The sequence below is a fragment of the Drosophila pseudoobscura genome, chromosome X (genome assembly GCF_009870125.1).
Source record: "Drosophila pseudoobscura strain MV-25-SWS-2005 chromosome X, UCI_Dpse_MV25, whole genome shotgun sequence".
Taxonomy (NCBI): domain Eukaryota; kingdom Metazoa; phylum Arthropoda; class Insecta; order Diptera; family Drosophilidae; genus Drosophila; species Drosophila pseudoobscura.
The window spans coordinates 35,652,872-35,670,692 of record NC_046683.1 but is presented as its reverse complement, the minus strand read 5'-3'; positions in this window follow the sequence as shown (position 1 = coordinate 35,670,692).

The window sequence follows — 17,821 nt, the reverse complement described above, 5'->3', positions numbered from 1 at the left end:
ATGAGTGACATAGACATAAGTAACAAACAAAATAAACGGCTGAGGGCCAAGAATTAGGTGCTATTTGGTAAGCAGCTAATCGGCTGCGTTCTGCTCCGAACATTCACCCCCCGTTGGAAGGCAAAGGCTTTCAACAGATCCATCCTGAAGGGGCAGAACCGCTATTTTTCCAACGGCCCTCTTGAAGATGCTTGCTTGGGCGCAGGTGGCGGCTACGCTGGGATGATCGTCGAACGCAGCAATCGGCGCTTCTTTACGAAGGCGGCTTGTCGTGATTGAGTCTTGATCATCGGGAACCTCTGTAATTGCATAGAATGGCAGGAAATTTGGCAATGTAGAAATTGTTGAAAGTTGAATTTCATTTAGCGTGGATATGTAGGTTTTTAATATATCGAAAAGTTCGCGCTGCAGTTCCTGATTCTCCGATCGCAGTTTTTCCACTTGCACCTGGCACTCGAGCAGCTGCTTCCTGCATTGCTGCTCTAAGTTTTGGTACTCCAGCGTTGTGGGCCGAAAATCGTCATTAGAGATGGAGGAGGAATTTTCAAAAGCGGCTAAAACTGCACGCTTATTCTCCGAGCTATCAATGCTTCCTGACACTATCCAACCAAGTTTTGTCTCCTGCAATGTTGGCAATTGGTCTGATAGTCGAATCTGTCCGACGCACATTAAATCGAAGAACAAACCACCACCTATCAACAGATCGATACGCTGGGGCTTAGAGAAATTAGGATCAGCTAGTTTTAGATTATTCGGCATGGGCCAATCCTTTGCGTCTAGGCTGAAGTTAGGCTGCATTTCCGTAATTGAGTTGGTGACAATTGCAGCGAAGGAAGCTCGATAGCTTGCGTCCTGGGATTGTACAACTATATGTACAGACTTGCTCGAAGGTAGAATGGAATCTCCGATTTCGGAGATGTGAACATAAGACGAGCGATGATCCAACTGCAACTGATCAGCAAGTCTAGATGTTACAAAGTTTGCCTGTGACGCAGAATCCAAAATGGCACGACATGGGATAAGTGCTCCATAATGATCTGCTACATGGACGAGGGCAGTAGGTAGCAACACGTTCTGGCTAGGCTGAGATTTCTGGCTCGAGGGGGGAGGGCTGGTATATTTGATTGCAACTAGGGCACTTGCAGGATCATGCTGGGTCGGTTCCGTGCTCGGCGACGGCAACTCAGCGTCAGCGCCCGACTGCATGTGGAGCAGAGTGTGATGCTTGGCTTGGCAATTTCTACATGCCCCTGACTTGCAGCGTTGCAATGAATGGCCTTTATTGAGGCAGTTTAGACACAAATGGCGCTTCTTCACCTCCTTGTATCGAGAAAAGACAGGAAGATCTAGAAATGCCTGGCATCGGGATATGTAGTGATCAGAAGATTTGCAATACTTGCATGTTGAGCTAGTATGATCGTTAATGGAGGTGATTAGGGCGCTAGGTTTACTTTCTCCCACCTGCTGGCTAGGAATTGTTACCATAGCCGATCCCAAATTTTCCAGCATCCGACATCTTGCTTCCAAGAATGAGGCCATGCTTGACCACCTGGGCAATCCTGACGTCGGCAAGCTCTCCTCCCATTTCTCCTTGGTCTTGTGGTCCAATTTCGTGCCTATGATGAAGATCAGCAATCCATCGGAAATCTCCTGCGGGGTCGCCAAGGTCTGCAGTGCACGCAAGTGCGAATTGATTTTATCGCTGAGCGCGCGCAAGCCGATAGCCGAGCCCTTCTCCACCCCTTGCAGCCCGAAAATAGCCTTGACGTGTGCCTGAAAATGCAACAGTTTATTATCGAATCGCAATATTAGTAAATTCAACGCCTTGTCGTAATTCTCCTCAGAAAGTTCCAAGGAACGAATCGTATCCAGCGCAGCACCATCTAGACATCCACGCAGATATTGGAATTTTTCGATGATTGGGATACGATGGTCTTTGTGCACCATTGTCGAGAACATTGAGTGGAATTCTGGCCAATCCATGTAGCTCCCACCGAATCGCGGAAGCTGCAACTCGGGCATTCGAGAACGGCCTATACTACTATAGCCGAACAACGACGAATTCCCCTCGAGAGTATGCCGAGCTGTTGAATTGGCAACATTTACCGTGCGAGCAGCCATCAACTCACGCGAAAGCCTGGACCTAACCTTGACGTAAACATTCGAAAAGTCCAGCCGGGCATCATGGGCTAACTGCAGGAAATCCAACCTTTCAAGGCTCGTTTGAGCGGCATCGAAATCGGCATTCATTCGCTCGATTTGTTCTAAGCGAGCTTGAAGTTCTGCCTCATCTAACTCGGCGAGCTCTTCCTTGGTGAGAAAGCGATCCATGGCCTTTAGTTGGCGCGCGACGGACTCGGCCTTGTGCCTGTAGAAATCTACATCACTCGGCATTGCTGCGTTCGCGACATTGGTAGGCTCAGGTGCTGCCATGTTGAGGTTTTAAAAGAGTCACTCAGCACGACCGAAAAAGACACCCTGTATACGTATAAACGTGCGAACCGAAAGCAAAGGGATTACAGCTAATGCCTTTAGCTGTGCGGCTGTGCGAGCTGTCCGATTCCGCTTTGTACTCCGCTTGTGTGTATTAGTGAGTTCGCTGCACTGCACTGACCGAATTGTCGCGACAGAGAAATTAGTAGGTGTATGTAAGTATGTTTTAGCACCGAATTGTGCTTAACCGCCGAAAATTTGTTAAGGCTAACGAATGTCGATTGCGAATGATAATTAATTGACACTGCAACTCAGAGATCACGTCGGGGTCACCAAATTTTATGTGGAGATAATGTTTTTTATCCCCAATCGGCCGACTAATTATTCCAATTAAATAATACTCGGCGCAGAAATAAAATTGCGATATGTTCTTTAATGCGTGACATCCAAATTGCAAGTGTGGCTTGCCTGCCCTTTACATTGCCGCTCCGATCGCTAAGCGCAGCTTCGCTCGGCCGACGTCGGTAGGCAGACGCAAAGCGGAGATAGCGAAGAGCGAGCTGGCAGAGAGCGGGCAAGCAAGCGCAAAGCTTTAACAAACAAATGAGTGACATAGACATAAGTAACAAACAAAATAAACGGCTGAGGGCCAAGAATTAGGTGCTATTTGGTAAGCAGCTAATCGGCTGCGTTCTGCTCCGAACACATTTGGTGGTGAAGGAGTTCAAGGCTAAGAAGAAGAATAGGCCCCTCATGACTCTTAAAAATCATCCCAGTTTGCCATCCTGCTTCTCATCTTCCTCATCTTCCCGTCCTGCTTCCACCCTTCCAAAAAACGAACTTCTCTGTTAGTAACCTATCAGAATGTTAGAGGCTTACGTAGTAAGCTCAGCATTCTTTTCCGGGATAGTGTTGCATTTGCTTCCCACGTTATTGTGTTTACTGAAACCTGGTTAAAGCCGGACATTCTTAGTTCCGAGGTTTTGGCAGGCCGGTACACAACTTTTAGAAAGGACCGTTCGTCTCGACGTGCAGGAGGGGTTCTAATTGCAGTGGACTCTTACTTCACGTCAGAACACTTCACAGTCCAAGTTCAACAACACAGTCCGCTCACTATACCTGAAGACGCCTACCACCCTACTTTCGAGGTGTCGCTAGATATAGGACCAACTGTATTGAATCGGTCGAGTAGACTACCTGAACGTGTCCCTTGCTTTCGTAAAGCCGAGTTTGCGAAGCTTAATAACCTCATTAGGGATTTTGATTGGTCCGCTTTGTACTTGTGCACTGATGTCATAAAAGGCACAAACATTTTTTACAATGCTCTTGGCACATTTTTTGATTCTTGTGTCCCGTTATCTTGTCCGATTAGATTTGAAAAGCCCCCTTGGCTTACCAAAGAATTATCCAGTCAAAAAAACTTAAAATCAAGACTTTATAAAAAATTTCAAAAAGTGGGTTCTCCTACTTCTCACTCTCGCTATGTAATGGCTAGGTCAAACTTTTCAGTTCTTAATGCTCAATGCTATAAGAACTATCTATCTCGATGCAGGATACGTTTTTCTCAGGACCCTAAACAGTTTTACTGTTTCTTAAACAGTAAGCGTAGAGCGTCCGCACGCACACCCATTCTCGCTATCATTTTGTAATACGTCGGCAAATAATGATCAGCCACCTATTCTGAAGAAAGCTACTCTGTTCATCCGTACCCATACGGTGTACCGAAGTCGAACGGCATTTTCAGTCCCTTGTTAAATAAATGTTCCCTTCTTCATGAAATGTTTGAGAAGGTTTTAACTCCGCACTTGCAATATCTTTGCAAGTCACTTATATCTTCACCTCAGCATGAATTTATAAGGCGGCGATTAACCACCACGAACTTGTTAGAGTTTACCTCTTTCATTATTAAAGACATTCAAGGTAACTTACAGACGGATGTTATTTACACCGACTTCAGTAAAGCATTCGACTCTGTAAACCATTCCCTTTTAGCGCATAAACTTGACCTTTTAGGGTTTCCGCCCAACCTCCTGAGATGGATTCTATCTATCTTTGTTCCAGGTCTCAAAGAGTCCTCTTCAAAAACTCCCGCTCTTCACCAGTAATGGTTTCTTTGGGAGTACCGCAGGGCAGCCATCTAGGCCCCTTACTCTTCACACTCTTTATTAATGACTTGTCTTCGATATTAACATACTCTCGAGTACTTACATACATATGTATGCGGATGATGTTAAACTCTGTGTCCAGTACAAGGACATTTCATTTCATTCTCGCTTGCAATCCGATCTCAATAGCTTTCAGTCATGGTGTTGTGCAAACTTGTTACACCTTAATGCCTCGAAATGCAAAGTTATGACATTTCATCGTTCTAGCCCTTTGTTGGCTCCCTACACCCTATTTGGGGGTTCTCTTGAGAGAATTACCCTGGTGGATGATCTGGGTGTTATGTTATACCCCAAGTTAAAGTTTTCCGAACACATTTCTACCATGGTAAATAAGGCCATGGGCGTGCTTGGGTTTATAAAGAGGTGGTCAAAGGAATTTGACGACCCCTATATAACAAAGACTCTCTATACCTCGCTTGTTCGTCCGATCTTAGAATACGGCTCCTGTGTATGGTGCCCTCAGTACAAAGTACACCAGGACCGTATAGAATCAGTACAGAAAAACTTTTTACTCTTTGCTCTGCGGGGCCTTAACTGGGATGCGGGTGTAAGACTCCCATCTTACTCTAGTAGACTATTATTAGTAAACCTCCCATCCTTAGTTAACCGTAGAAAAATGCTTGGTGTGATATTTATGCACAACTTGATCAGGGGTGACATAGACAGCCCTGATCTGTTGAGCCGCATAAACTTCACGATTCCTATTAGACTGACTAGAAACTTTATACCGTTGTTCCTTCCACTTTGTAGATCGAATTATTCCTTGCATGAACCGTTTAGCGTCTTATGCTCGGATTATAATTCCCTCTACCATATTATATCCTCCACTAATTCTCTTCCTCTTATTAAATTACTAATCCTTACACACCTTTCTAGTAATTAGTAATTGTAGTGGTATTTGTATTTTGTATTTTATTGCATGCTTAGTTTCTTAGTAAGTTTAGTGCTAATTTTCCTCGAATGTTAGTTCAATATCTATCTTTCTTGCATGTTCGCGTTTGGTTCGGCTACGCACCGCGCGTCATGCGGCAGCGCCCCTCGGTCGGTTGGGCGGGAGGAGGGCTGCGTTTTGCCTGGGATCCGCGCGTAACAGCCTTCTGCTGGTGTCACACGGGCCACTTGACGGTGCAGTAATTGCATCGCCTCTTGAAAGATGCAGTCATTGCATGTCAACGTCCAACATGATCGATGAACGGGTTGAGGGAACTAATAGAACTGGATTTCATGACTTGACCATTGCGCCGAATCTCCTTTATGTCCATCCACAAATTTGCCAGCTGAATGTGTCGAATTAGAAGATGCGTTCCTTGCCGAATATCAGAAACGGTGAGTCCTGGATGCCTAAGACGATGTATAAATTTATGCATGTAGGCGAATGTGCGCTGCATGCGAAAGAATGAATTCGCAAATTTGCATCCGGACGTGAGATCGGCATGTGGAGACGTGATTAGCAATCCTCTCTTGCGAAGCTCCAAAGTTGCTATGTTGTTAGCAGGAGATACAGGCCACTTATCCTTGGAGGCTAGCAAAAAGGATGGGCCGTGAAACTATAGCTCTGACTGGATAAGATGGCTGGGAAGCGAGCCTCTCGAGAGAATATCAGCAGGATTTAAAGATGTGGGAACATAGCGCCATTCTACAACGCCGTCCGCTCCTGAATTGATGCTACTCGATTTGCCACGAAAACTTGAAATTTAGCTGGCTCGTCCCTAATCCAAGATAATGCTGTTGACGAATCCGACCAGCAATAGAACCGACCTGTAAAGATTCCCATGTCCTTTACATTCTGCATGATTTTCGCAAGCAAATGGGCTCCACCTAATTCCAGCTTAGGAATCGATATAGTCTTTAGCGGCGCCACTCGCGACTTTGAGCACAAAACGTGGCTCGAAGACTGGGCTTCCCTGGACACGACATACACGCAAGCGCCATATGCTTCTAAGCTGGCATCACAGAATCCGCGAACTTCTGTAGTCACACTAGAACGAAGAATCAAGCGAGGAAATTAGATCCGAGAAATGCTTGCCAAACTATTTCTCAAGTCCATCCAAGTTGAATGCAACGCTGAGGGTAGGCTTTCATCCCAATCCAAATTTCCTCTCCAAAGCTGCTGAAGGAAGATTTTGCACCTGACAATGACTGAATTTATCAATCCAAGAGGGTCGTAGAACCGCGCAATCGTAGATAAAACCGACCGCTTTGATGGCTTTGAGTTTGTGTCCAGTGAGTGGAGCACCATTTCCTAAGTCTAAAATTACCACGGGACAGTAAAGCTGATGTTTGGTGCATCTTGTCCATGACCTGTGCGACCGAATTACCGCCCGAAATAAGGTAATCCACGTAAAACTCCTGCCACAGAGCAGCTGAGCCAAGAGGGTAGGACTCACCCTCGTCGATGGCCAGCTGGTGCATTGCGCGGACCGCTTAAAATGATGCAGCCCTCGTCCCGTATGTGACGGTGTCTAATGTGTAGACTTGAACCTCGGACTCGATGGAATCTCGCCATAGGATGCACTGACACAAATTGTCCGGTGGAGACACTCTACGCAGCGGTACATTTCACAAATGTCCCCAGTGAGAGCGACTGGATATGTTCGAAAGCGAATCAATATGTTAAACAATGCAGGCTGAATAACAGGGCCTGTTATCATCACATCATTTAGAGAATATCCAGTTGATGTAGCTGCGGATCCATCGAAAACGTCACGGAGGTTTGTCGTCGTACTGTCCTCCTTTAGGACACAGTGATGAGGCAAGAAATATTTGCAGAGGCTACGGGAATCAGGGTTGACTTGGTGCATATGATGCAAAACAATGTACTCCCTCATAAAGGCGGAATACCGCTCCTTGAGTGTAGGATTACGCTCCAGTTTTCGCTCCAGACTGATGAACCATCGATAAGCCTGAGCATAATATTCTCCTAAACGATCAGTATTGTTATTGGCGATGAGAGCAATAAGCGTAGTTGTGTAAGCAGAGGTGCGAGAATGCATACAAATGCTTATGGTGGATCCCCTAGTAGAAACGCTGGTATCGCCCAGCCCAGACACAAGTGCAGACGATTGAGTTCTCCTAAGCTGAAGCTGCTGGGCGAACCTGGATGTGACGAGATGCAGCTGCGATCTTGAATCTGAGATGGCACGACAAGGAACTAAAACGCCAGACCGATTCTTCATGAGAACCACGGCTGTAGCCAGAAGCACGACATCAGAGTGAAGACCTTGGGCAGCAAGAGAGGTAGACGAAGGTAGAGGCAAGCTGCTAGCAGAATTTTCAGCAACGGAAAGAGTGTCCGGTTGAACGGCCAGATCTGGAGGAGTAATACCTGGGCAGCTTTGTGTTGTGGGCTGTATACTATCGAAGTGCAACAAACTATGATGCCTACCGCCGCATACTCGACATTTTCCACTATTGCATTGTAACGAACCTAAAAGGTTTCGATACAATCCGTCCCCCACTTAAATGGAAAGAATCTCACCACACCCCGCAACCGACGCCCCCCTTCGTAAGCAACCAACGATCAAACATCAGGTCACGCGAACTTTCCCCACTCCAGGCCAAGCCATCGCCCGAGTGCGGACTTCCGGGTTCATCGACGGAGGAAAGTCGACGCCGCGAAAATATGCGACGATCACCAAGAACGGCAAAGTGCACCCCGACGCGGAAGTGCATTTGTCAAACCCGCAGACCCAGCAATACGGGCTTATAAAAAGATGGTGACGAGAACCAAAGAACAACTTACGCAGAGACCCGGTCCGGAGTACAGACGCGGTACCTGGAACTCACAAGAAGACGTCGGCGACAATTAAAATAAGTTCATTTGAACCACTAGGAAGTACAATAAAGTGTCAAATTATCAAAGTAAAAACAACCAATTGCGTAAGTTCACTCCAATTAGTCGAGGCACGCCACCCCGCCCCGAGTCCACGCAGCCGTTTCGTGTGCACGACGAGCGACGCCCATTCTAGCCCGATCCGCCCCTCTACGATAGGCCGCCCCCGACGCCGCCCTTAAGGTCCCATCCATTTATAAAAATTTCTTGTGGATTGACCCCTGGACGGGACTGAGCTGACCTCAGCCTGAAATAGGTCCATCACAAGTGGCGCCCGAGCAGGGACCTGAGGGAACGTCAGCGAGGGTTTGTGGAATAAAACCCCACGGCCACTAGAGCAAGAATACAAAAGAACAATCCAAAGAAAACCCCGACCTCGCGCAATATCAACGGCAAGAGTTGCGCAACGAGCAAACGAAAGCGCGACACAGCGACAGAGAAACGCGAACAGTGCCGTCACCCCGAGAAGAAATTCGAAGCGTCCGCCGCGAAGCTCGACACAGTGCCCTAGTGAAGGAAAAGCGCAAGCCCAGCGAAACAGCCAACGCGAGCAACAATCGGAGCAATGGAATCACATACAGAGGAACAGCCCAGTGGGTATTACCCTGGAGAATTCGTGGCCAACCCAGGGGTGAGTACCGGCTGGATACACAAACGTCGCCGAGAGGAGCTGGAGTCCGTGGATGATTTGCGGATAAATTTCGCCGAACTAGTCGCCGGGCCCTTTGAACACGATGACTGGGTCAGGTTGTCAGAGCTCGAGCGGCAATACGCCAGATCACCAGGACGAGCCAGATCGCCCCAGCCCGACATCTCAGCACTTACAGAGAAGCGGAAGACGGACCCCAAACTCAGCCTACAAGTTCCAGGAGTCATGGAGGGCAAAGCCAGCACCTTACCGACATCGATAACCGTCCAAGATCTACCGAAGCCCCCGCCCCCGGAGCCAACGCCTTCGCCCATGAGAAGGATCTGGCCGACAACAGAAGGAAATGGCCCACAGACGGTCATTACTACAGTCACGCCGCACAGATGGCGGAACGGATCCGGAAGTGGGGAATCCAGTTCGACGGGCAGGACGACCCACTGTCGTTCGTCGAACTACTGGAAGAACGTGCCCTCTCGTACGGGGTAGACATGAACTACCTGCCGCGAGCCATGGCAGAGCTCCTCACCGACCGAGCCAACCGTTGGTTCCGCGCCAGCCGACTTCAGAGCGTCTCATGGGCCGATTTCTCCCAGGAATTCCTTGCCTTTTTCCTGCCCCCCGGTACTTCAAGCAATTGGAAGACCAGATCAGGGACCGCAAACAAGCGGTGGCCGAACCGTTCAAGGATTTCGTCATCGAGCTCCGGTTGCACATGCACCACGCCGGGTACGACGAAGCCAAGGAACTTAGCCGGATCTATGACAACACCCTCCCGGCGTACCAGCTGTACGTGTGAAGACACGAACTGAGAAGTCTGACGCAATTAACAATGTTGGCCACAGACTTCGAGAGCATCCAGGAACGAAACGTACCAGCGCTCCTCATCCCCCCTTGACAACCACCCAGATACACGCGGCCAACGGCACAACAAAACAAAAGCGGGACGAATCGGGCCCAATTCCGAAAATTCTGAATGATCACCACCCCCATCGCCAACCCACATGCAGTTTGTCGACGCTGCGGAGAAGCTGGATATGTTTCTCGCGACTGCACTAACCCATCGATCCTCTTCTGTTGGGAATGCGGCAGGCGCGGAACGCGCACCGTGGGATGTTGCCGCCGGGACCCGTCGGGAAACGACTCGCGTCCCCAGCTGACACGGGAACAGCAGGGCACGACGCTCCCTCAGACAACCAAATAAGAAACCCGCTACAAGTACACGACGGCCGGATAATGGCGAGTGTGACCATCGGAGGACGGCGCGCGGAAGCCACGGTCGACACCGGGGCGTCCCGAAGCTTCAGCAACGCCGACCTCGCCCGCAAACTCGTCCGCAATAACGACCTGCGAGCCGCATGCGTCCCGATACGCCTAGCCGACGGCTCAGCTCGCGAGATAACTCAGATCTTGCTAGCGCGCGTCAAACTAGACGAACAAGAGGTACAGATGCCACTCCTGGTACTACCCAATATGGTAGAGCCAGCCATCATAGGGATGGATTTCCTGTGCGCCATTGAAACCACAATGCAATGTGGCGCCACACGCCTCCATCTCCAAGGCCCCCAACGCCCCATCCAAACACGCCGATTATCACCGCCAGTCTAATACACGTCCCCGGACCCACGAACTCGAGACCTCCGCCGCCAGCGAATTCCCCGCCACGACACGAGACAAGAGCATAAGGAACAAGGAACACATAACCCATGGCCACAACGAGGTACACCAGCCCCAGGCCCACTCCGAGAAACCCAAAACTAAGCAGAGCCACTAAGAAAGCGAGCCGGTCTCCCGAGGGCATCGACGCGGTTCCACCAACGAAGTGAAAGGAACCCAGGACGCCCCTCCAGAAGACAACCCGACTCCAGCAACGACAGCCGCCACGCAGCAGCCAGGCGCTCGAGCTACCACCTCCGACCGCCACCCTGGCCCACGAACGCGTCGACACCGCCCTCGACGCGAAGGCGACCTCAGGCAGGAACCGGGAAAGGCGATCACTGCCACACGAGGCACCCATCGAAACCCCGACGCACCATCGATCGTCCCCGATATTATGGAACGCCTCCCGGGTAACGCCTCGAACGGCGCCGGCATGAACTTCATCGCCAAAACTAGCCGTTGGTCAAACGCTCGCCATCGAGACCCGCACGTTCGTACATCACGCCGAGTACAACGTCGCGGAAGCACCCCCCAGGACACACACGAGCCCCCTTCCCGCCGTCGTTGCCAGCATGAGCGAATACACTCGCGAAATCGGACCACCAAGCGCATTCGACACAACGATCCTCCCCGAGAACACCGACCACACTTGCGACCCAGGAATCGACGACCCACCCGAGGACGATTCGGAACGAATTTCCGACCCATGGCCTCCCGACATCGCGCCGAAAATACGGAAATTTCTAGACGAGGAACTGCCGACACTCGCAGGCCTCCGAGGGACGACGGATCTAACGGAACACACCATCGTCATGAGAGACAACCGACCCATAAAACAGCGGTACTACCCGAAAAATCCAGCCATGCGGCGGATCATCGATGAACAGGTCGACCAACTGATAGCTGAGGACCTAATCGAACCGTCCCGGAGCCCCCACAGCGCGCCAATCGTCCTGTTCCGCAAAAAGGACGGGAGATGGCGCATGTGTGTAGATTATCGGCAGCTAAACGAGCGTTCCATTCCGGACGCGTATCCGCTACCCAGGATCAACTACATACTGGAGCGACTCCGAACTGCCCACTTCATCACGACCCTAGACCTGAAAAACGGGTATTGGCAGATACCAATGGCCCGCGACAGCCGGGAAGCCATGGCATTCACGATACCCGGCCGAGGATTATACCAATGGAAAGTAATGCCTTTCGTTTTACACTCCGCGGGAGCCACGTTTTAACGGACCCTCGACGCCGTTATCGGCGCAGACATGGAACCATTCGCGTTCGCATATCTCGACGACATCGTCATCGCCGGGAAAAGCTTCCGGGAACACCTGAACAACGTGAAAGAAGTCTTCGCACGACTGCGGAAGGCAAATATACGGGTCAACACGGACAAGTGTGCGATCTTTCAACGCCGGATAAAATACCTGGGCCACATGATCAGCGAATAAGGTATCCACACGGACCCCGACAAAATCGCAGCCGTAAAGGATCTGAGGCCGCGGGTGGTACCGCAGATTTGTCCCAAACTTTGCCACCGTCGTCCAACCAATGTCACTGCTGCTGAAGAAAGGGAAAGCATGGACATGGGGCCAAGAACAACAAGACGCCTTCGACGAGCTGAAAACACTACTCACCACCGCAACGGTACTCGCCTGCATAGACTTTAGAGTCAAATTTTCCCTGCAGACGGACGCAAGCAACCTTGGAGTAGTTTCGGTCCTCACCCAAGAGATCGAAGGGAAAGAGCGGGTCATCGCATACGTCAGTTGACGCCTCAACAAGGCAGAAGAAAACTACTCGGCCATGTAGTGACGCTTGAACCAGCTACAAAAGTATTACTACAACAACAGAAAAAAAAGTAAAAGAACGGAAAAACAAAAAAAAACTAATCAAAAATTTTAAATCCAGGGAATATCGTAATTGCGTTTAGCGCCCCTATTGCTCGTGATCGGCGGGTACTTTTTGGGCAGACGGTCGGACTCGGGAGAGAGTAGGCAGCGGTTATGTTAACTCGAGGGAAATGGTGGTTGGCACTTTCGCTGTTAGGAGGGTTCGTGGATGCAAGTCCAGCTACGGTCGCTCTTTTCGATTTTGGGCCCCACTTCAGGAGGTAGTGTTTTTGGTGGAAAGAGCGGAAAAACAAAACTAAACGTCGCGCCAGTGCCAAATCAAAGAAAAAAAAGAAAAAAAAGAGGAATCGTGTTGCTTTCAAATTATACCATAAAGAAATCGAAAAGAAATTTGCCACCCCATTAAGGGGACGTTCCATTCTGACCCCACGCCGGAGGCAAGGCATCCGAAAGTGGTCTTTTTTTTTTGTTTCGGACGGCCATATGCAAGTTAATATAACAAGAGTGCCAATCGCCACATAGCGGTAAGTTGGACATTGGGATTTAGGTGTCGCTAGGTAGTGTTAAATGAAACATGGGTTTTATTCTATTACAGAATTGGCACTTTGTGCCAAGCAGATTTCCAAGGGAGAATAGCGGAAAAAGATAATTGGGATCGATGACCGAGCCGGCCACAGCCACAACCAGCTGGCCATAGAAAGGGAGGAGAAGAGACTGCGCTCCCGAAAAAAAAAGCACAAGAACCGATCGAATTCGCCGCTGGCGCAGAGAAGCACAAGGCAGAGAAGAGTCCGCCGCTCCAGCTGTGGATCCGACTCAGTGCATCAGCAGCATCGTCGGCGCCGGGAAGCTGCGAAACTAAAGCGGAATATCGAACATTTTTTTTGTGCCCCAATTTTTTTTTTGCGTAAATATCTTGCCATTGGCCGACCTGGCTTAGTGAAAAAAAAGTAGAGAAAAAAAACCCAGATCAAAATTATACCCATGAGCCAGTAGGCAAAGTCTTAGTGAGTACGAATACAAATACCTTTGCTCCCCTTTCGGCAGTGCAGCGCCGTTAATTCAGTCTTGCTTTTCTTTTCCCTTAAACCGTAAGGGCTAGCCCTATGTGGAGCCCAAAGAAAAGAAAGGCATAAGGGAAAAGAAATACAATATCAATGCACAAAAGCAAAGAAAAAAAAGCAGTCCCCCGAAAGCCTCTGCGCGCCTTGTTCTTTCTCTTCTTTTCTCTTTTTGTTGTTGTGCTCTCCCAATAAAATTACATTTACAGCAATTACAGCAAGCGGATCGTCTTCGACAAAAGCGCTTTTGGAGATGGATGGCACGTAAGGGAAAGAATATTGCTTTACTCTAAATAAAATGCATACATGAGCGTGAGAGAAGGAGAGGTATAGGAAAGAAGGAAGGGGAGAGGTAAAACAGTTGGGCAGATCCACATGCCGGAAGAGATAGCAAGAACAGTAACCGTGGGTTTTTTGTTGTTGGCATAAATGCTCTTTTAAATTTGTATGCCAGTTTAGTAGCTACCTCCTATATACATATACTGTTTATTTTATATTATATACATAATTAATTCTTTTTTTTGTATTTTTCTATTTATTTATAATTCTTCTATTTTAATTATTATTAGTATTTGTTTAATTTCCAACCTGAAATATTATCGAATTCTGTTGTTCGCTAAATTAGTTTTTTAGTCAATTGGGAGTTTAAATAGAGTAGGGAAATGCCCCTGTGTGAAACAATAAATAAGTTTTAAAATGAAATCGATAATATACTAAATTATTTTAGGGCGCCATGCAGAGTGGATTATGGAAATGAAGTGAGTCTGGGGGTTTTAGGGATCATCGGCCACTAATATGGCTTTGCGGCCCAGATGGTCAAGGTAGGGTGGGCAAAACGCTGCTGCACCTAGATCTACTCAGCAGCGCAACCCGTAATTCAGCATGTTCTGTTTTCTTTGCAGAGCAACCTCTATGTGTGCATAGCTTGTCACTCTTGGTAATTTCCTTTCTGTATGTCCAGTCCGATCGATCATGTGTTAGGGAGGAAAACAGCACGCGAAATTAATATTATTATATGTATCCAATGCGAGCAGGTAGCACAGTGGTAAATCCTCACCCCCCCCTTGCCGACGACAAATAGAAGCCGGAACCAGCGCGTGCTCCTCTGGTCGCTACAATAAGATCAGCTCGTTATGATAGCGTATCGCTATACGTTGTATGCTACAGTTCTAACTGATAGATTATAATCTTATTTGGCGCCCAACGTGGGGCCTGAAGCAGCCATCCTGGCTGACCCCAACCGATAGTCTTCATTCTTATCAATTACATCTGATAATTTAGTTCCTAACACTCGTTCGATTGGTTCTCTGTTCCTTGTTCTGTTAATGGTTAGAGCTCTATGGAGATAGCTAAAGCTTAAAATTGCTTTACTACCTGGACTTCACTAAAACAGTTAACTCATGTGCTTTATGGAGAGTTTCTGGAAGCGTTATAGCTTTAAATGGTTATAACTCCAAAATTTAATAGTATAAAGTCATTAGAATCCTTGGGTGGATTGTTCATACTTCATAGTAGGCGTTGCTTATTGGTTACACGTGGAGTCAAGACCTACGGCCATCCCGCTTACCTTGCTGGAGGACAATCATACCTGTCAGTTGCCTTTGGAATCGTGATACCTACTCAGGAAAGTTCACTCCTATGTAACATATCTCCCTTCCTTCTTTGCTTCCTTTGTGTTTTCACTTATACTTCCTAATATTGTTTTCTGGAGCTTAGTGAGTTACAGTGTAGCCGCCACTGGCGTAAAATAATATTTTATCGTGTACTCTTTCCGTTTTCTATTCTAATCTGTACTATATTGACAAGCACACATTAGATCAGCTGATTAAGACCGTCACAACCATATGAAACGATAGCATGGCAACCAAACAGTTTATACAAATTCCTTCTTTTATACAATTTTTTTTTAGCGTTATACAAAATTAATTTAATTAAGCGATTCAAGAGCAATGCCGGTTAAACGAAGCCCTGAAAAATTGATTAACCTAAAAGACATTGAGCGTCCCACAACTTCGAACCAAAGAGCACCGTCTATTTCTCACTCACTGACTACTAGATCGAAAACCAAACCAGTCGAAACTGCAACCATGCCTGTGACCCTCCACCAGATCACGAGAATTTGGATGCTTCCACGCCGACTACGAGCAATAGAGCGGCAAGTGATGTTTTGTACATTGTGATGGCAGGCACAATTTCAGCAGAAATGGCAAAGCAAACTCTAGCCATGAGTGTAGCAATGGCACAACTAACAGAAAAACTTTCCCAAGCTATTAGTACAGGTTTACAAGCAGCTTCGACAGCTTCCTCTAGAGAGAGGTCCCCAATCCGTATAGAACAGTTGTCATCAGGGACACACGTTGAGCAGCATAATATACAGCGTTTATTGCCCAATTCACACTCGCAGGCAGCTTCGGATCAGACACGGGATTATGGTCAAATCTTTAGTCAGGCGCCACTGCCGGGTGAGGTACGTCCGGATCGTATAAGTCAAATAATGGCAAATTGGAAGCTGAGATTCAACGGCAAGGATTCGATGTCTATAGATGACTTCATTTATAGAATCGAAGCCTTAACCCACCAAACGATGAATGGGAACTTCGAACTAGTAGCCCGAAACTCGAACAATTTATTTGAGGGTAAGGCTAGTGAGTGGTATTGGAGATACCACAAAAGTGTGTCTCAAATTCGCTGGCATGACTTATGTGTAGCGTTAAGGGGTCAATTCAAAGATTCACGCACGGATCGCATAATCCGGACGGAAATCGAAGATCGTAAACAGCTCGTAAATGAGTCGTTCGATGATTTTTACAGTGTGATCGCCTCTTTGGCAGATCGGCTCACACAGCCCATGTCGGAGCAATCTTTGTTAGAGACTCTAAGAGCAAATCTTCTTACGGAGGTTCAGCGAGAAATATTATATGAGCCAGCTTCCACCATTGCTCAGTTAAGACATCTGGTGCGAACACGCGAAATTTTTATGCGGACAGTCCACAAACCTTCAGTGGCTATACCGAAACCCAAATATCGAAATATTAGTGCGTTGGGACATCAAACAGACCACATTTCCGAATCCGATAGTTCTGATATTGAAGAGTTAGAGGTAGCTGCCATTGAAGCTTCCTATTGGAATTGCGGGGCGAAGGGCCACCGTTATCAGGAGTGTGTAGCAGAACGGCGAGTCTTCTGCTTTGGTTGTGGATTGGCTGACACGTACAAGCCAAACTGTCGCCGTTGCAGCTCGAATGCCACAAAAAACTTAGCAGCGCGTGCACAACCGAAAAGTGCACGCAAACAGTTTGTCTCGAGGGGGACGAATACAGATTAGATGAGACTCCAAAATTTCTACATAACTTATTACCGGCCGCGTCATATCACCCTGACTTACAGCAATCCATCAATTATTCCACTCCCGGCAAAGGTAGCACTCGTTCGCGATTGAGTAGGATCGCCTTCAACCATCAAACTAGGGCTGAACGCAAGATGCTATTAGAGACAGTAATAGGGAAACTCCATGACTTTCGCCCATATGCCCAAGTCACTCTACTGGGTAACACGGTAGCCTTTTAGACACCGGTGCGTCCGTGTGCTGTATTGGCGGTCATCTGGCGAAAGACGTAATGGAGAAAACGGAATATAAGCGTTTATCGGCCACGGTGAAGACGGCCGATGGAAAATCACAGGATATTATTGGTCGACTGACGACAGAGGTTAGCTATCGAGGCGAATCCAAGAAGATAACCTTTTTCTTATTCCCATCTTTATCGGGAGACCTTAGGTTAGGTTAGGTTAACCCGGACGGCCCTCAGCGGGGCCGCGCATAGGCCAATATGGCCCTTAGTTATCCGGATGGGGGGGTGTATGAACCGTCGCGGGAGTGTTAATGTGGTTTTAAAAAGTCCCCGAGAATCGAGGTGTTTTTAGCATAGGCCAGCAGTTCCTGAGGCGTCCTTTTGGAGGCATCTTCCAGTGATGCCAACACTGGGGCGCCCAGGTATCTCCTCCTTGCCCTTGAGAGAGCCGGACAGTTGCAGATGAGATGTTCCAGGGTTTCGATAGCCCCAGGTTCCTCACATTTCCTGCAACTGTCTCTGTTGGTGATGCCTAGCTTTGCTGCATGTGCAGCAGCCAGACAGTGACCTGTTAGTATTCCCACCATCAGTCTGCAGTCCTTT